The 21,483-nt window shown below is 43.7% G+C and overlaps 1 long non-coding RNA gene across 1 annotated transcript; it reads left to right on the forward strand.

The window, feature by feature from the left end:
* Positions 1 to 10,461: 10,461 nt before the first annotated feature.
* LOC142826768 (uncharacterized) lies at positions 10,462 to 18,224 on the forward strand. The gene is made up of 3 exons (XR_012901002.1): positions 10,462 to 10,581; positions 13,500 to 13,612; positions 17,626 to 18,224. It is a non-coding gene; the product is annotated as an uncharacterized LOC142826768 (long non-coding RNA).
* Positions 18,225 to 21,483: the final 3,259 nt, after the last annotated feature.

The raw sequence follows: 21,483 nt of genomic DNA on the forward strand, positions 1-21,483 counted from the left end.
TGTCTTCCACCAACAGAGGATGGCCCAGTAAAGATATTGCCTCGCCTACTGACTGTCTGTCTCTCTCTCTCTGTCTCACATCCTCCAACTAATATAGCTACAACAATACCATATATACATTGGAGAGCTCATATTTAACTCCTTTAACTAGGAAAACAAACACAATTTGAAGGAAACTGAGTGGCACTAAAGGAGTGAAAATGGCGTGTTACAGCATTTTAAACATAAAGTCAAACTTCCCATGGACTGGAATTCTAATTAGTTGCCATATACCAATGAGGGTTTTTTCCCCTTTTTCCAGTTAATTTTCCCACATTTAATAGTCAGAGGCTTCGTCTACACTGGCCAGTCTTGTGCAAGAACATATGTAAATGAGGTGCGGTGATGAATATCGCCGCACCTCATTTGCATATTTAACGAGCTGCCAGTTTGCTCAAGGGGCTTTTGCACAAGAAGGAGCAGTCTATACTGCTCCTTCTTGCACAAAACCCCCCTCTTGCACAAGAGCCGTTCTGCCTGAAAATAAGCGGCAGAACTGCTCTTGTGCAAAATCCCCTTGCGTAAAAATGGCAGCTCATTAAATATGCAACTAAGCCACAGCGATATTCATCACTGTGCCTCAGTTGTATATGTTCTTGCACAAGACTGGCCAGTGTAGACATAGCCCAAATGTTTTCATCTTAGAAACAGCTCTACCATATTTTTTAAATGAACAGGGGTGCACACTCTTCTTATCCCAAAAATTATTTTCTATTTATGGTATTTTTTTCACTTTGATTTTATCATCACATACCAAATGAGGTATTTGAAATAATTGATTGGCTAAATACATAGGCATTGAGGACTCCTCCTTGGAATTTTATCAAGCGTTAATGCTTCATTGGGAACTAATATTCATCAGATATGCACATGGGTTATATAGGTTTATTTAATAAAGTGGTAGATGAGGTATTTTTCATTGCATAGAGGATGTATCCTTATAACAGTTTGCTCATGTATTTACTCAGCTTTCCAGTCAAAGGATTTCTTGACAGAACCTCCCTGACACTCCCTAAGAACACCTCATGAAACCTTGTTCCAACACGCTGTGACAAAAAACTTTCTTCTCTCTAATCCTGACTTCAGCAAAATCATCAGACAATTCTTGAGCATATTCCATTAATAAAATGGAGATGATAATACTGTGTATAACCTGCTGTATTATGAAGATTTACTACTTTATATTTATAAAATGTTTTGAAGAGTCCAAATATTATGTATATGTGAAGTATTATTAATATCAGTTCTTTGGTTGCATTTTTTCTCTAATTGATGTTCAGGGGACTGGCATGCCTGGCCACTCTTAATGATAGCTGGGTTTAGGTGCAGCGTGAACTGAACTGAAGCACAAATAACACCACTTCCTGTACACTTTAGATTCTAGAACATCCACTCTGAAAATGTAATGTGTCTTTTAATCCAGTTGGAATTTATATCTAAAAGGGTGCAGTAAGGAAATCAGTTGTACACAAAATACCTTTTTATAATTTTACTTATAAAATTAAGTTGTGAAGACCAGGACTTTAACAGGGTTCAAAAAAGAGCTAGACAGATTCATGGAGGTTATGTCCATCAATGGCTATTAGCCAGGATGGGTAGGAATCGTGTCCCTAGCCTCTGTTTGTCACAGCTGGAAATAGATGACAGGAAAGGGATCATTTGATGATTCATTATTCTGTTCGCTTCCTCTGGGGTACCTGGCATTGGCCACTGTTGGAAAACAGGTTACTGGGCTAGATGGACCTTTGGTTAGACCCAGTTTGGCCCTTTTTATATTCTTATGTACTTTGATTGGACAGCTTTTTGTTGTTAACTAAATTTAAAAAAGAGGTCAATAAGTAAAATATGGGGGTTTAAATCTATAGTTGTGCATGTCGTTTCTATTCATCAAATACAAGGGTGCTGATCCCTGTTTAACTTTAATATTTCCAATAAGTGATTTTAAAAAGAATAGGCAAGGAACAATAATCTTTTTGTTTCTCTGGTTCAAGAACTCCTCTGACATGGAAACATTTGATGTGCAGGTTCCTTTTATAATAGCTTAAAGCAAGGTAAGGGTTTGGTTGTGCCAGAACAATGGGATGTGCCTGGAATTTGATTGTTTTTCATAAAATGGAAAGTGAGGGTTCTGGTAGATGGGACAATTATATTGCAGAATGACCACCGGAGGGCAGCAAGGGCCCAAAGATGGGGACCAGGATAGCTATAACCTCTTCGGGCCAGCAGTGGGCAAAGATGGAGAAAGGGATTCCTATCTACTATAGATTTCAGAGAGTTTGTCTGTTTGTGTGTCTGTTTGTCTGTGTGTTGGTCTGTCTCCCAGCCAGGGAATATGCACTCTTCCCCTGAATGTGACTGCTTCAATTGCAGTGCCCATGGACAAGTGCTTCATACCTGACCCCAAGTTCCTGCAGTGAGAGAGGGCTGAGGTTGTCCTTTCTCCACAGGGCAGCCTGCACACTGAACCAATACTTTGGTAGCACCAGGATAGAAATGATGTGGGGGAGGCGCAGATGGGGTTGGTTCCCCACCTCTCCCCATTTGGTGTTTGGCTTGTACTGAGCATGCACAGTAACACTGCTGAAGCCTCTGTCCTCAGGCCACCCCCTTCCATTTACACTCTTTCCTCCCCCTCCACCACCATTACAGCATGCACAGGTCAGCTCCCACCACCACCAAAATCTGAAATGGTGCCCCTGCTGTGTATCAGAGGCAGCACCGTGGGGTGGCAGGCAGAGCTGGCCCATGAGGGGAACCAGTTTAAAAATCGTCTCCCCATGCAGCCTGGCTCCTGTCTGCCACCCGTCTCTGCTGCCTCTGATACAGAGGAAGCAGCATGGGGTGGAAGCAGCCCCTGTCTACAGGAGGACCAGGCTCCCAGCTGACAGTCCCCTCCCTCTCCCTGTGCCAACACCCACAACTGAGGCTAGATACTCCAGAGCCAGTACCAAGCAGCTTCCATTGAGAACAATGGGAGTTACTACATGCTGAACACTTCTGGAAATCCAGCGACTACATTTAAGGGTCTAAATGGGAGCTCAGCTCTTTTGTAAATTAGGCCCTAAATGACTTGCTTAAAGTGTCACAGAAAGTCAGGGAGAGCTATGAATTAACCCTATTTCCTGAGTCCCAGTTCTGTGCCTTTACAACAAAACCATTCTGAGCTAGAAAAGAGGAAAACCAATGGGAGCTCAACCTGAACAAGAAAAACTAACAGACAATATATAGGAGCAAGAAGAGAAGAGACAGAAAAGTCTCATCAGACCCACCCTCATTAAATATTTATTGTTCAGGCTATGAACTGAACACACACATGTCAGAAAATTACAGCTGTTGGTGAGACATTTCTGACTCATTCTCAGGATAAGCTACTAAATAGTTTGTTAGGATGAGTTGATAGATGTATTAGAAAAGAGTCCATAGGAATTAACATCCACATTCCCTCACTTCTCTCTTTAGTATGCTCTGAATTGGGGGCAGAGGGATTTTTCCCCTTCTCTTTTATCCAATGTTGTCAGCAATGATATGGGCTGATGAGTCAGTTTAATCCAAAATCTAGACAGTTACAGTATGTCTCTGTGATTAATCTGGGTGGAGAAATACATTTTACCAAGATTTGGGGGGTGGGACAGATTTTTTTATCAACAAATTCTGGTATAATTTTTGTTTCCAGAATATCTGTAATTTTAAAAAAACTCTTTGGTATCAATATTTAGTAAGGGTTTCACTAAAAATAAGCCTGAAGTTCTGGTCAGAATCTGGATCTCAATTTTCTCTTGCTGTGTGTGTTTATTGGAAAGGTAGGCAACATCTGGAACCAAGACTTCAATGAAAGTCTATGTCTATATTTCACAAAAAGATTGGGCATTTTATTTTAGTCAAAGATCTTACAGTATCGGATTTTTCATATGGCATTACTGGATTGATTTCACAATTACTTAGGCATAAATTCTTATACAAGAAACAATTTACAAATTCTATAACATCAAAATCTGCTCAAACTTCCCATACCTCACATTTAATTTCCAGTCATAAGACTTTGCTCTGTCAGTTAAATAGAAAATAATTTTTAATTGTTGTCTATAAAAGGTACCAACTAAAAATCAAATAATTTCTTCTCATTTGAATTTACATTTTAGGAATGCAAGTAGGGCTAGGTGTATGCATGTTGATTCTTGCTTCTTACAGTTGGTACTTGACAACTGTAAAGGCAACAAAAATCAAACTCTGCCCTTTGAAGTTTTACTTTAAGGACCACACCCTGTGCATTCACTTCTATGTAATCAGATACTCAGCAGATTTCACAGGCATGGAACCTGTTCTTGATTCCCAGACGTAAGATATATATATATTAAGTCAAATTCTCAGATGTTGTAAGTTGGTATGGCACCCTTGAAGTCAATGGAGCTACACAATTTATGCCACCGGAAGATTTTGCCTATATTATCAAATATTCCCGCACTTCTAAATTTACACCATAAAATACACTTGAAATAGCATTATATTAACCATTATAAGACACCGCCGTTCCATATTTTTATAAAACACAGCACAAAAAATTTGCAATGGTTCTAGATAACAATGTTTTTGAATGGGTTTGAGGGGGTATTTTGAGGGGTTTTGTTTGATTGTTTGGTTGGTTGTTTTTTGTTTGTTTTTGTTTCCAATAGAATTTTCTTGGGAGCTGGTTAAGCTATGTATTCATGTCTGTCTTCATTTCTTTTGAATTACAACTGTCCTTTCACTGTTTATAGGGAAAGCTTCTGAAGACATTTAATGTGCTCCACAGTGAATTAACATATTTTACAGTAACATTTTTAAAGTGATACCTTGAAAAGAGGAGCTGGAAAGTCTGAGATTAGGTCTACATGAACCTGTGAGAGTAGATTTTTAATTCAATGTAAAACAGGAAGATTCCAAAGTCCTTTCGATCACTCCCAACCCACTTCTGCACCCTACATTCTGCTCAGACCCTGCATCCTCACCCCCAATAAACTCTTCCAACCTATGTCCTACCCAGACCCTGCACCTCCATCTTGCTCCTGCACCCTATCTACTACCCAGACCTCCTCACCCCAGCCCACTACTGTCTCCTGCCCAGCCTGCTCCGCGGCAGCCTCATCCCATGCACTGAACCCCTCATTCTTCCCCAACCCAGAACCTGGGGATCCCACATAATCTACTAGCCCTGGGCCTCCTAGGCTTTGGGGTACAGCTTGAGGGTAGTAAGGTAAATGTCTTTTTTCCCCTGTTTCTCAGTTGGAGGTCACATCAGTGAGGGGTTTTTTCTCTTCACTTGGCGGATCAGTGAGTGAGGGTTTGGAGCTTGTTGAGTTTTTGTTTGTTTTTGTTTTTTTGTTTGGTTTGGTTTGAGTTGGGGGGATGTTTTGTTTTGTTTTTCTGTGTCAGTGGTCCCTGGCACAAAAAAGGTTCCCCACCCTTATTCTACTCCAATACTGAGTAGAGAAGCTCGGCCTTAGTTTGCAGAGACCCCTCCTGGCCTCTCCATAACTTAATTCACTCCTTCCCAGAGCCAACCTGTATATAAGGCCTTCAGCACCCATCGAGCAAAGGGGAAATTTAGGCCTTTATTCCTTAAAATACCCAGTCGAGGAAACAGTCATTCCGAAAGGTTTCCTTTGCAATCAAAAAGGTTAGAAATGTTTTGATTTTTTTATTTAAATTTAAATTCTGCAGAAACTGTTGGGCTACGTCTAGACTGGCCCCTTCTCCGGAAGAGGCATGCAAAGCAGGCAAGTCAGAATAGGGAAATCCGCGGGGGATTTAAATATCCCCCGCGGGATTTAAATTAACATGCAAGTAGGAATAAGAGATCCTCCGGAAAAGGGATTTATTCCGGAGGGTCGCGCCAGTCTGGATGCTCTTTTCCGGCTTTTCCCCAAGCCGGAAAAAAAGCGGCGGCCATGTTTATTTAAATCCCGCGGGGGATATTTAAATCCCCCGCGGATTTCCCTATTCTGACTTGCCTGCTTTGCATGCCTCTTCCGGAGAAGGGGCCAGTCTAGACATAGCCTTGGGGTAGCAAAGCAGTGTTAGGACAGTGTTATATCACCTATTGTCTCAATGGGACTCTGTTCTGAAAAGCTTAGGTAGATATTCCATTGCATACTTCAATGGTGCGGTTTTTCTTCCATAATTTGTCTAGTGATTTGGTTACCTATTTATACAAAGACTAAGTGGACAAGTCTTTCTGTTTGAAGCTGTATTCCCATACATCATAAGGTGGTAGTATTGTGACAAGAGTTAAATACTGTGGAGCCTGGTTTGCTCTGAATGGCAGAACACCTCTATGTCCATAAGATTTTACTAGTTTTGTAGATTCATACATTTTAAATCCAGAAGATATCATTACAGTCTGGCCTCCTGCATAACACCAGTCATAGAATCTTATCTAGTACTTTCTGCATCAAGCTCAGAAACTCCGTTTGAGCTGGATCATAATTTTTAGAAAGACAGGAAATCTTGATTGCAAGCAATGGAGAATGCAGTATGTCTCTAAATAAATTATTCCAATGGTTCTTCAGGCTATGAAAATATTAAATGAGGTTAATATGAAACAGGCTATGTAAATATTCTTTTTAACTCAGAAAAAATGCTTCCAACTGAATAGGAGGTGCTAATAAAGATATTTAAAAAAAAAAGAGATGATAAGCAAAACAAACTGTTGCACTTAACTGACCAATGTGCAGCACAGAATCCTTTTCTGAATCTATATGGTGGAGGAGTCAGCAGCTTTGGCTGGCAAAATCTTTCTAAGGATGCATCTACTGCACTGTAGCTCGAAATAAGATACGCAATTTGAGATATGCAAATTACATCTTATTTCAAATAGCTTATTCATACTTTGGCACTGTCTACACAGCACCAAATTTCAAAATAACTCACTGTTCTGAAACGTCTCTTACTCCTCATGGAATGAGGTTTGCAGGGACGTCGGAATGGCGAGTCCGTTGTATTTCGAAATAACGGGGTCGCTGTGAAGACATGGTATAGCTATTATGAGATACTCTGGTATTCTGAAATAGCACTGCAGTGTAGATGTAGCCTAACTGAATATCGCAACAATGAATCACCTCAGACTTCCAGTCACATTTGCTTAGTCAAATATGCATCAGTGATGGTACCACAAAAAATACAAATCCTACTAATTCTCTCAATTGTATTGAGTTGGTTCCAGGGCAGACAAAGAGGGCAATTGCCCTGGGGCCCAGCGATTCAAAGTGGTCCGGGGTTTCCAGCCCCTGTCACTGCTACTACTACCAGAGCTATGGACCCTTTAAATCACCACTGGATCACCACACTCTCCATCAGGTGCTTAGGGCTAGCAGCTACTGGCCAAATTCCTTCTGTCAAAAGCACCATGAGAATTTATAAGATTTTGAAATCTTTTCCTGTCCTGAACTGGGATGACAAGTTGAAATCTCAAAAATGTTTGCAAACCAAATATCTGAAAAAAATCTGATGGGATGAAACAAAACATTTTGTTTCAATTTGTTTTGATTTTGATCTTTTTAGTGTTTAACCTTTAATTAGTCTACATTACAATTTTTAAACAAAAATCTCATTTTGAACTGGAAAACAAACTTTTTCTTTTGAAAATGGCCTTATTTTCAACCCTCTTACCAGGGCTGGCCCATAACATTTTGGCACTTGAGGCAGGGAGCTCAAATGACTCCCTCATGCCACCTTTTCTCCTGTTATATCTCTTGTGTCCTCCTTCCTCTACCATCTCTGTGCATCTACTGCAGAGAGAATACATATGCACCAGCAGCAGATACAAGTTTCTACACTCTGGGTCCTAGTGGCACCCCCCCCCCCCCCCACAGTCTGGCACCTGAGGCGGCCACCTATGTTCACCTCATGGTAAAGCCAGCCCTGCATCTTACAGTGGAAGATTCATTGAAATTAACCTTTTCCTGTGAAAAGTGGGGATAAAACTTGTAACACAAGATGCATGCCACATGAAAGCCTCCTCTTGCTCTCTCGCTTCTTTCTATTTTGCACAAGAGATTTAGGCCTTGACAGTGGTTAACTCTCCAGTATAGCTCTCCCCTGTGCTCACTGCCCCCAGTGGCCACTGTGAGTATCATGTCCCTGCTCTCTGCCCCCTCCCTTTCCATGTTATGGAGAACAGTCCCATTCCTGGCACTTGCCATTTTCCTGGCACAACCGATCCCTGATCTTGCTTTAAGTTAGAATAAAAGGAAGCTGCATGCCGAATTTGGTGGCCCTAGCTCTTACAGTTTAGGAGGAATTCTTGAACAATCAGACTCATAGACACAGAGATAGATGGACTCATAGGGTACATCTACATTGAATTCCTCTTCTGAGAGAGGAATGCAAATGCAGACACCCAAAATTGCAAATGAAGCGCGGATTTGAATTTCCTGTGCTTCATTTGCATAATCGCAGACTGTCGCTTTTCCAGAATAGTGTCTTTCGAGACAACAAACGCAGTCCCCACGAGGTTATTTCAAGAGAAAACCCTTTCTTCGAAATAACCCTTACTCCTCAAAAAATGAGGTTTAAAGGTTATTTCAAAGGAAGAGTTTTCTCTCAAAATAACCCTGTTTTTTTCTCGAAATAGCGCTATTCCACAATAGTGCCATCATGCAATTATGCAAATGAAGCACGGGAAATTCAAATCCGAACTTAATTTGCAAATTCGGGTGTCTGTTTTTGCATTCCTCTCTCAGAAGAGGAATGAAATGTAGATATACCCATAGACAGAGTCACAGAGGCATACATATATATATATGTGCAGTTTTGGTGGGTTTTTTTGCTCAACATGTTTGCCCCAGAGTACCAGCACCATTTTTCTTACAAAAAAAGCACTATATATATATATATATATATATATATATATGTATATGTATAATGAACCTCAACATATGATAGTGTTTGACCACAAGATGGCATCATTACAATACAAGAGGAATATAGGGGAAGATATCTGATTGCTTAAAAAAAACCTACAGGATAATAAAAATTGATCTCTCTTTGAAACAATCAGCCATATCCTGAGGTCCTTACTTTATTTTTACTCAGTACTTACTGGATTGATGAGAGGTTGCCTAAATAAGGATTGAGTGAAAAATAAATATGTTGGGATTCAGCTCAAAAATGACAAGGGAATAAAGACTAATTACCCATAGGCACACTGACAAAAATACTGCAGAGGAGTGAATAAAATAAAAGCTGATATTTGTGAATGAAATAAAGATACTAAAACTATTTAAATGCACAATTATTTTCAATCTGTATTTGTTGCTGAATTTTTAAGGCTCTGAAATACATGGATGTGTAGGGAATTATTTTAAGAAATGCACCAGTAAAATGCAAACTGACAGCCACATTTTCAAAACAGGTCCTCTAATTTTGCAAGAAAGATTCTGCAGGCATAGTCATTGTTATGTGCAAATGACAGACTCGGTATCTAAAAATAGGATATATGTGTGCAAATGAAAGGCAAATGCCATTTGCATCTGCAGGGTCAGTTACTGGGGATTTTGAATAACATGGGGTATGTCTACAGAGGAGGGAAAACTTGAATTAAGCTATGCAATTTGAGCTACGTCAATGTGTAGCTGAAATTGAAATAGCTTAATTCAGCTTTTGGTGCTGTTTATACAGAGGGAGGTCAAAGGAATAGCACTCTTCTTTCAACTTCCCTTACTCCCTCTGAAATGAGAGTTACAGGAGTTGGAGTAAGGAGACCTTCAGCTTGACATTATTTCGAAATAATGGCTTGCAGTGTAGACACCCTCTTTGTTATTTTGGAATAAAATTAGATATTTTGAAATAACGCTGCTGAGTAGACATAGCCTTAGAGATCTGTTTAGGCCCCTTGAAAATTATGCCCTAAATATTAAACAGTCCCTCTTTTTACTACCTAAAATCAAATCTCACTCTGTCATCAACATAGTTTATTTACCCTGGAATGAAAGTCTGTAGCTTTTGTATTAGAAATTCTCTACTCCCGTCCTCCAAATCTCATGACCCTAATATGAATCAAAACATGGGGAGAGGTGTTTAGAATCTATATTTTCTTCTTCTTACAGCTCTGTGACGGACCCAGCGGGGTCCGCACTGGGAGCGGGGGAGGCCCCCCCTCCCGAGCGGGAAGTGGCGGCCGTAGACGGCCGAAAGCTGCTCGGCGCTGTGCCGCCGGCCTTGCCATGGCAGAAAGCAGGGGTGGGCGCGCGCCGGGGGAAGCGGGGGAAGCCCCGGGCAGCCACGAAACACCTGGTTAGGGCGCCACGGTTTGCGCCCCGGGGCGGAGCCACGGGCGCGCTCCGGCAGGAGCCAGACTGGAGAGCCCCGGAGGGGGCAGGGCTTACGCCCCTGACGTCACCCGCCCGCGCCCATAATAGGGGCTCGGGGACGCTCAGAGGGGGGGGAGCGAGAGGGCAGCCACCCTGGCTTCCCAGCACCCCAAGCACCCGGCCTTCCGGGCAACGAAGGGAGACGACGCTGGCAGCTGGAGACTCGCCCTGGGACGGGCACGGCGTCTGCGATGGGGTAAGTGACTTAACCTTACGCCGGCCCAGGGGGCCGGCGGCGCGGGAGTGGAAGGAGCCCGAGGCGGGACCGTTTTGGCGCCCGTGGGCAGGCGAGTTTTGGGCGGCTGCCCCGCCTGCCGTGGGGGGATCGCTCTAAAGCACCCACCCCACTTAGGGCCTCGGGCTGGGACCCAGTGGTGAGGGCGGGCCCGGGTCCCCCACTCCCCACACCCCGACCTCAGCGCAGGTCTTCAAGGCTGTAATAGCCGAACACACTACCCAACCTCCCCCCACCGAGAGGGTGCGAGAGGAAGGGATCGAGACTAAAGGGACGCCCGGGAAGGTACCGGACTGGGTCCGCCGAGCCCCCTCAGCCCCATACAGGGCGAGGGGTGATCGCACCCGGGACCGGGCTCACTTACGGACCCCGGATATCGGGACAACTAGGCTCTCAAAGGCGGTGGGTTCGCGGAGCCCCACCCCACTCCGCCGGCCCCAGCCCGGGGCGCGGGCGGGAGCAGCGGGGTGTGGAGCTCACACCCTTAAAACCCGCCACAAGCTCCCTATTTTATTTGTGCTGCCCTGAAAGGGGACTCAGGGTATGTCTACACTGCCACCCTAGTTCAAACTAGGATGGCTAATGTAGGCAATCGAAGTTGCAAATGAAGTCCGGGATTTAAATATCCCGGGCTTCATTTGCATCTTGCTGGGCGCCGCCATTTTTAAATCCCCATTAGTGCGGACTCCATGCCCATGGCTACACGCGGCACGGAGTAGGTAGTTCGAAATAGGCTCCTCGTGGAACGAGGTGTAACGGTAGTTTGAATTAGAGAGCCTAATTCGAACTACCTACTCCGTGCTGCGTGTAGCCGCGGGCACGGAGTCCGCACTAACGGGGATTTAAAAATGGCGGAGCCCGGCAAGATGCAAATGAAGCCCGGGATATTTAAATCCCTGGCTTCATTTGCAACTTCGAATGCCTACATTAGCCACCCTAGTTCAAAGTAGGGTGGCAGTGTAGACATACCCTCAGAGACAAAGGATACTACTGAGATCAGGTCTATATGTCCAGAATGTCAGGATTTGTCATTAATTACCCAGGAACAGGCTTTTGGACGTGGCATGAACAGAACAGAGCTGGGATGTAACAGGATATAAGAACACCCTTTGGATGCGAGGCTAATTACTGACTGGCCCACAAGAAAATAGAGCTTCCTTGAGCCCCATCATGAACCTCACAGTCACTGCGAAGCCACCCCACCTCAGAGATGCCAACATTCCTTATTTGTCCATAAACAACCTGATGTTCTATGTAATTATGAAATTACCAATTTAGGCTTCAATCTATTCATTTTGAAAATGCAGCTGTATCACACATATATGATAAGGTTACTCGCCATTGCTTGGGTGAGTGACCAGTTGTGGAGCCATTCTTCTCCACTGCCAGTGAGGATCTGAGGCAAGCTGCGGTGATTTTGAATGTGACGGGGTGCTTCTATATTTGCTGCCTAACCCACAGGATGTCCAGGCCCAGAATTAGCCAAGGTAAATCAAGGCCCTATGCAGCATAGCAGGGCACCTTTCCTAGAAGTGATTCTCCCTTTTTCCCTGTTTAGGGGTGGGAGTGGGAGGGCCATGAGTGCAATGTGGGGAGAGACGAGGGGGCCCAGCTTTCCTGCCTTTGGCTGTAGACAGAAAAAGGGAGAGGAGGAGGAAGAAGTTTCAGTTTGTGTGGGAAGCATGGAGGAATGAGGTGGAGAGAGGGTGAGAGAGAGGTTCAAGCAACCTCTTTAATTACTCCCTAATTTTTTTCATAAACATCCTAAAAATTCAGAGCAAAGTTGGCATTTCTGCTACCCATATGTTAGGAGATGTGCCTACAGGATCAGAGGAGTCTTGGGAAAGTGGCCCTTCCATACTTGAATAGGACTCATCAAAGAGTCCTTAAGTCCCTGGTGTTCCTATAGAAGCAACTCAACATCATTTAGTTCTACATTTGGTTTTGACTCTAAATGGACTTCTTTACTAGGTGTGGCTGGCTTCTGGCTTTGGTCCCTTAGAAAACTATGGGACATGGAGCTCGTTTTAATAAAGGGCAAAAGTTTGCAAGGATGCTGTCAGACATCTGGGGACCAGAAGCTGTCTACAATAACAATAAATGTAAGAAAAATACATGAGTTAGTAACACTGAAAGGCTACATAAACATTGAAGCGCTATTAAATAACTATTCCACGTCTTTTGAGCACGCCTGTTATTTTGAAATATAATGGGCTCACTCTTCCCTGTAAACCTCATTCTACGAAGAGTAAGGGGTGTTTTAGAATGGCATTTTATTTTGAAATAAGTGCTGTGTAGACAGCACCAAATTTCAAAATAAGCTATTTCTAAATTGACTGGAACGCTATGCAATTTACATGGCTCAAATTGTGTAGCTTATTTCGAGCTTCGGGTGCAGTGTAGACATGTCCAAGATGGCCGGTGGAAGAGTAAGGACAGTGCAGTGAGTGTACGTTCCTTCTGTACAGGGAACTGTAGATGGAATTGTGCCATATTAAGCTCCATCCCATCACAAAAGTTGATTTGTATCTATCAAGCACAATCTGCCCCAACCACTCTTTATTATTTCTTATCTCCAACAACCTGGATGGTGATAACAGACCAGTGAGCAGTCAACATCCTTCCCTCAGGGAGCCACAATTTAAGTTAGAGAGGAAGGAAGGTCTGGTGATTAAATGGTAATCTGGGTTCAGCTCCCAGATTTGCCACTGACTTTTGTATGACTTGGGACAATCAAACTTTCTGTGACCCAGTTCACCATCTGTTAAATGGAGATAATTATTGATCTTCCCCATGATCTTTCAGTTATGTCAAATCAGGATGCAATTAATCAGAGGAGGAATTGTCTCTTACTGTGTTTTTGCCCCTCTATATGACAGCAGTGTTCTATTCTCACACGATCTCCCTGTCCCAGCTGGAAATGGGTGTCTGGAGCTTTGCAGATCAGCCTAACAGTTGAAGAGAAACCAGTGATACAGAGAGTGGGGATGTTGTAAGTCTAACTTGTTTTATTTATGCACATACACTAGTCTAGAAATAGAGGTGGTCAAACAGCATGTAGGCAATCCATTTTTTCCCTGAATCTCAGCCCAGTGCTAATGTCTGGCTCCCAGAAAGCAACACTGCATCCAACTCCCTGCTGCTTTTTCAGCTCCCATACCTCTCCAATGACTACTTGCCTCTGCACAGAACCTAAAAAGAATGAACATTTATTTGCACATTAAGAAACTTGGAAGACTACATGTAACAATATAATCTTGTAACACCTGCCTTCATGTGTTTGTGCAGAGCCTAACACAATGAAACATGGTTGCAGCTAAGAACACTATGTATTATGGTAGCACCACAATAAATAATAATAAACTCATCATTCATTTTAAATACAATATGAACAATATTACACAGATTCTTAAAAGAGTGTAATAACATCTGAACATGTGTTTGTGCAGTGCCTAACACAATGAAACCTGGTTTCAGCTGAGAACACTATGTATTATGGTAGCACCACAATAAATAATAATAAACTCATCATTCATTTTAAATACAATATGAACAATATTACATAGATTCTTAGAAGAGTGTAATAACATCTGAACTTGAATAGTGGGATCTGCTCAATAAGAATGAACTGTACTGAAGTCACAAGCCAAATGAGCACCTTTTCACTTTTGACATATGCAGCATTGGCTCTAAGCTCCCTGGAATTGGTGATCCATATCCTAAAGTCATTCCTCAGTTTTCCTTCAGTCCTTTCGGCAAACCAACTCATGACTTCAATGAGAGTTTTGTAAGAACTGAGTAAGGCCTTCCAGCTTAAGAAATCTAAGTTTAGAGGAGCTGTATAATGAATTGGTCAACTGCTCTGAACTTGACAAAAAGAAAACATATGCAACTTCACATCAAAGAAACAAAAGGAAGAAAGATGTTATAAACTCACTATTCATAAGTGATGCAGGGGCAGACTGCTTGTGACAGAAGATACCGTACTAAACTAATGGTGAAAATACAATAACTACAGATGTTGATGATCTGTCAGACAGACATCAAGGCAATGCTGCTGCTGAAGATGGCTCCTGAAAGTGCAGCAGTCTAAAGTCACAGGAAATTATGAAAACCTAGACTGTGTCTACACTACAAAGAAAAATCGGAAAAAGATATGCAAATTGCAAACTGTAACTTTTTCCACTTTTTTCCCCTGGAGGGGGGCATAAAGAAATTCCAGAGGCAGCGCAAGGCAACCTAGCCCCCCGACACCCGTTAATCCCCCCCTACGTTTTGCTACTATTTTGTTTTTCAGTCCCAGTCAGTTCCTTTTTGTTTTTCCTCAACAAGTTTTTCTGTTATGGGGTGGGGAGGACGAGACCTGAGGTTTTCTCAAAAATCAAAAAGGGGGCGTGATGCTGAAAAGTTTGGAAACCACTGATCTACACAGACACAAGGTCCATATTGAATGAACTATTATGAATAAAATAGAGGGCCAAAATCATAGCCTTGAAATATACGATGAGAAGGAGGGTGAGAGAACATAAAGTAAAATGACCATGTAGTTCCAGGAATGAGCTAGAAATGGACACTATAAAGTGAACTACAGAACTTTTTTCTCCATCAAATCTTTCATCAGCACTTTGCATTACACCTTTACATTCTACACCTTCAACATTATCGTGCTGCTGGTTTCAGAACTAGAAAGTGGATTCTTTTGAAGGTGGTCAGTGAAGCTATTCATTTGACCAGACATGTTTCAGTCATTTTTATAACTGATGTGAAGTATAACCCTTAACAGCTATATTTCTCCTATCCTTCCAACCCAGCTGTCTGCCCAACAGTCCTCTAAAAGGACAGTTCATCTCCTTATCTCAGCCAATATAATAATATTCATTATTTGTGCCACCATTTATGTTTGGAACATCCTCCTCCTTTACTGATACCCTCTTTCAAATATCTCTTTAAAACCCACATATTTAGCTCAGCATGCCAATGCTGTGTCCTCTCTCTTCCCATTTTTGCGCTTAGTTTTTTTAATTTGTAATTGTCTCAATTAAATATAACCATTGGCCCAGAGAACCATGTTTTCTTACATGCTTGTAAAGTTCTATGTACACATCAGGCACTCTATAAATAAATTTTAACCAGCAATAGTTGTTGGCATTGTTGTCATAATGGTAGCAATTAAATATATTAATAATCGAGATACTATTTGAAGACAGAAGAATTGCTTGCTGTAAAATTATACATTTTGTATTCTCAAACTTTAGAAAATCACCTAATAATTATGTTTAAATTCCTATGAGGTGGGGAAAGGGAAGCTATGAATTAACTGAATAGTTTTTGAAATATTGATTCTGACATTAATTAAAGCAATTATATTAATGAGGAAAGAAAAAATATGACTCTTGCTTAGCACCAGGAGGTTGATGTCTCACAACTGAGTTATAATTCGATACTTACTATGAGTCATTTCCTCACATATAAGAAACACCACGTTACCTTCTATTTCATGAATACAGCTCAGGTGAATGACTGCTCCCAACCAAAACAGAATTCATCAAGAGCTGGTTTTGTAAATAACAACATTCATTACTCATGGTACACACAAATCAGATGATGTGAACCTCTGAGACAATCGTTCAAAAATTAAAGCTTCTTTTTGGGAAGGGATTTCCTTAAACTAATAGTGCACTAGCTGATAAAAATGGATTTCTAGGACAATAATCTAGCAATCATAGTTCAAAATTTATATAGACTCAAATAATTTAAAAATCAGCTGCCAAAATCTTATGTTTTATTAACATAATAAAACATAATATAACATAATCCTACTGAATTCAATTAGTTCTGAGTAAAAGCCTGAGTATTTAGCCTTGAGTTCTCAAATAGTACTCTACTGATTCAATGCTTGATTTTTCATACCATTCGAGACTGATAATGTCCACCCAAATTCAGATAGACAAAGTGGATGAGGTATTATTTTTATTGGACCAACTATTGGTTTTACATAGAGATGAGAGGGCTATAGATGGGGATTTTTTTTGTTTCTTGCAGTTGCTCAAGAAGTAGATCTCACTGTTAAGTTTTGCATCATTTTTCTTCATGTTGCATGTAATTTCTATGTCAGATGGTAAGATTCAATATTTCCATTGTTGCATGCAGTGCACTGTGGTATAGCCATGAGAGTCCCAGGAAACAGAGAGATTAGGTGAGTGAGCTAATATCTTTTATTGGACTATAAAATGCATTACATTAGTCACCTTGTCTCTGCAATATCCTGGGAGCTAAATGGCTACCACAATACTGCATAAAAATTAACTGCTGGCAGCATATACAAAAGCACTTGTCACTAAGCCAGTAGGGATGTAAAAAAGTAGCTGTGTAACTGTTAAAAATCTTAGTGGTTACACACATAACTGTTTTGGGGGATCTATGGCTGGGTAGGACTAGGGTGGGAAGGATGGTGAGGATTTCCCCCACAGCTCCAGGAGAGTATAAGAGTAGGGTTTCCAGATGGTTTCAACAAAAATACTGGACACACTTTGACATTACATCACAATCGACATTACATCTTATTTAGAAAATACCAGTCATTTATATTTTCTCAATTTGTTTCCCGAACAGAAAGCACAAATACTGGACTGTCCGGTTCAAAACTGGACACCTGGCAAACCTATTTAAGGTTTATGCAGCTGAGTCCATAGCATGGGGCAGTAGCTGGCCCCCAGGAGCAGAGCTGGCAGCTGGAGCAGTGGGGCTGGCAGAGCCCACAGCATTGTGCCAGCTGCATTCCTGGGGCGCTGGCCCTGTTCACATCAGGAAGCCAGCTGCCCCACGCACCACACTCGACAGTATAAGATCTCACAGCTTAGGGCAGCAGCCAGTTCCCTGGGAGCAAGGCTGGAATCCCAAGCTGGTGCCTGCCAGGAGCAGGCTTATAGTATAAGCTGGCTTCCAATAGGCTGGCTGCTGGCGTGCACTGACTACCATCCTGCGCTTTGGGCTTTTACACTGCAGAGTCTGCAATGCCGGACAGCAGCCAGCTCCCTGGGAGTGACGACTGCAGACAGAAGCGAGCACACACCAGTTCTCAACTGCCAGACCCATTCCCTGGAAGTCGGATGCACCATGGAAGTTTAACCGTAAGGGAAAACAATAAAGCTGATGCTCATTGGTAACTGGTTAAACTCTAAAAATGAGTAGTTCTTAGAGACTAACAAAAATATATGTAGTATCATGAGCTTTTGTGGGTAAAAACACTTCTTTAGATGAGCTGGAAGCTGGACTGAAAATAATAGGAACCCAGAATTTACAACAGAAAAAGAAGGGAAGAAAAAAAATTACCTGACAATAGAAGTACCAGTGCTAATGAGGCTAAATAAGTGGCCTGGAAGTGTCCAATACTTCGTTTTTTATGTAAATGAGGTGTTAAATGCATGGAAATCTGGCTTTATAATGTGACATCCAGCTAATGTCTTTGTTCAAACCTTGGGGAAACAGTGTAATATTTGCATATAACGGTCAATTCTGCACTCTCTCTCTGTAATTGCCTTGTGAAATTTTTTTGTAGAAGAATAGCTACTTTTAAATTCATTAATAAGGGTGCATCTAGACTACAGTCCTCTTTTGAAAGAGGAATGTAAACGAAGGAAATAAAAAATGCAAATGAAGCACAGATTTACAAACCTCAGGCTTCATTTACATAATCACATCTAATTGTTTTTTCGAAAAAGGTTTTTCCGAAAAAAAAGCAGTCTAGACACAGTTCTTTTGAAAAAAAACCTTTTTTGGAAGAACCCTGTAAACCTCATTTTTTCAGGAATAAGGGTTCTTTAAAAAGGGAGGGGGTTCGAAAGAACTACGTCTAGACTGCTTTAAAAAAAACTTTTTTGAAAACGCAATCGGATGTGATTATGCAAATGAAGTGCGAGATCTGTAAATCTGCACTTCATTTGCATTTTTTATTTCATTTACGTTCCTCTTTCGAAAGAGGAATGTAGTCTAGATGCACCCTAAGTGCCCAGGCAGGTTAAAATGTTCCCCTACAGGTTTATGTGTGTTACCATTCCTGATGTCTGATTTGTGCCCATTTATCCTTTGTCGTAAAACAGTGGTCATCAACCAGTAGATCGGGATCTACCAGTAGATCTTGGAGCCTCTGACAGGTGATCCTGACTGGTTTGGCCAGGAAGCTATCAAGTGCTGGCACTTCAGTTGCCTCTCCACCCACTGTCATGCTGCTCCTGCCCTCTGCCTTAGAGCTGAACCCCTGGGAACCTCCTGCTTGCTGTGCAGGGCATGGAAGGGAGAAGAGTAGGTGCTGATGTCAGGGTGTCCCTATTCCCTCCATTCCGGTACCCTATCTCCACTCAGAGAGAAGGGGATGGAGGGAGCTTGGCAATGCAAATCTCTGTCACTCTCACACAGTGTGCGTGTGTGTCTGTTATTCTCCCAAACACACACTGTCCTTCACTCTCATCTCCCGGCCCAGCACATATGTGGGGGGTTGTTGTTACTTCTTTTACTGCTTGCAGTGTTATTTTTGGTTTTTGACTGGTCTGTGCATTTCATAATTTTCATCTCTCTCTTACGCTTAAATGTAATTCTTTGAGTTCTAAAATGCCTAACCTGTCATGGCTCGAGTCATTATTCCTACAGTAACTGCTGCTCCTGGAAGTGTCTGTCATGTCCCTGCAGCCCCTGAGAGAGCAGGGGCTCTGTCCTTCCCTGCAGACACCACTCCTGCAGCTCCCATTGATCAATAAGAAGGAACGATGGTCAGTAGAAGCTGTGGGCTCAGTGCCTGTAGATGAGGGGCAGCACATGGCACCATGGAGCCATTGCTGTACATGCCAGCTGCTTTCAGGAGTGGTGCAGGGCCAGGGAAGGAGTAAACCTGCCTGAACCCCACTGCTCCACTTCCCGGAAGCCATCTCAGTTAAGTGGTGCCCAGCCAGAGCCTGCTTCCTGAACCCGTCCCAGCCCTGAACCTCCTCCTACATCCAACCTCCTGCCCCAGACATGAGTCTCCCTGCACCCAAACTCCTTCCCAGCATTTGCATGCTGAAATCCCTCCTGGGCTAAGCCCGGATCCCTTCTCACAATCCAAACCCTTTGGCCCAAGACCAGAGCCTGCACCCCAACCCCCTACCCCAGCCAGGTGAAAGTGAATGATGATGGGGGAGGAAGGAGGATGGAGTGAGTAGGGTGAGGCCTCAGGAAGGGGTGGAGCAGAGGTGGGGTCTCAGAGAAGAGGCAGGAAGGAAGTGGAGCAAGGGTATTTGGGATTGAGGTAGTTTTTACATTGCACTTAAATTGAAAAAGTGATGTTGTGGTTCAAAAGGTTGGAGACCACCAATGTAGAAGGTGATCCAGCCCAGCCCAGCCCCTTCCCCTCCCCCAGAGGCACAGAGCCAGTGGGACGCAGGGATCGGGGGGAACAGGGTGTGGTGGAGGCATGGGTAATGGGACGCAGGGAACGGGAGGGGCAGAGGGATCGGGGTCTAGGGGCAGTGCAGGGAACGGGCAGCACAGAGTTGGGGGGGCAGAGATCAGAGGGAGCAGGGTGCAGGGTAGGCACAGAGAATGGGACGCGGGCAACAGTAGGGGCAGAGGATTGGGTTCTAGGGGCAGTGCAGGGAATGGGCAGCACAGACCTGGGGGGGCAGGGATCGGGAGGAACAGGGTGCAGGGTGTAAGGGTGGCGCAGAGCCAAAGGGTCACAGGGAAGAGGGAGAGCAGGGGTCCAGTGTGCAGGTGAGCAGGGTCGGCGTGGGGAACGGGCGGCGCAGAGACAAAGAGGGGCTGGGGCCGTGGCAGGACTGGAGCCGGCGGGGCGGGCCCTGGCTGCGCCATGCGCCGCAGCCAGCTCCCAGGGACACACGGCCAGAGCCAAGCTGCCGCAGCCCTTTAAAATCAGCAGGGCCAGGTCACACCAGCGTCCTAGTGTCCCGCCCTGCCTCCTCGCGCCGGACCTGCACGCAGGCAGCCCGGTGGCAAGAATCGCCACACTTCCCTCTTCCCAGCGGCGCTCTGCTCCTCCGCCGGCCAGCAGATCGGATGGGGCTACGCCGCCCGTAGTGCGGGCTTCCACCGGCCCGTCACAACGGCCCACCGGGCCAGTCCGCCCCTGCACTCGCCAGCTGGTAAAATCTACTCGCCACAGGCAAGCGGGTGAGTGTATTTGTTCAGCCCTGCTAATTTAGGATTGCCACCTTCCCAAGATTGTTCTGGATCTCCAGGACATAAAAAGATTAATATTTAATTAAAGAGTATCCTATGTGATGATACCTCCAGGAATATGTCCAGCCAAAACTGGCAACCCTAGCCTTTTCCCAGTTTTGCAGGAGGTTGACATGCAGATGGGTCCATTTGGTTATTGATCCATGAGCCTACATGAAAACCCACATAAGCACAACCAGGCCCCCTGACAGCAACTCTGTGCCCCAGGACAGAACAGTCAGTGGGCACCTATGCATGCACAAACTGTTCCTCTGCCGACATGGTCCGCGTGACATTTGGGCAACGTTACGCCTGTGTTGGCTGATGCCAAGCAAGCTGGTGGCTGCACTGCTGGGTGTGCTCTTCTGGCACAGTTAGGACTTTGATATGCCCACCCGGCAGGGTTGCTAGGTTTGTAATTGCACAAGCCCAAAGATCCTTGCCTCACCCCCTGACTCTTCACTGAGGTCATACCCATATCTTACCCTTTCTCCAGGGCCCAGTACCCTCTCTTTCCATCTCCCCTCCTTCTGTTGCTCACTCCCTCCGACCCTCACTCACTTTTACTAGGCTAGAGCAGGTGGGGGAAGAGGGCAGGGGGCAGTGAAGGCGGTCAGACTCTGGGTGGGAGTTTGGGTGCGGGAGAGGGTACAG

This window comes from Pelodiscus sinensis, chromosome 2 (genome assembly GCF_049634645.1).
Source record: "Pelodiscus sinensis isolate JC-2024 chromosome 2, ASM4963464v1, whole genome shotgun sequence".
Classification (NCBI taxonomy): Eukaryota; Metazoa; Chordata; order Testudines; family Trionychidae; genus Pelodiscus; species Pelodiscus sinensis.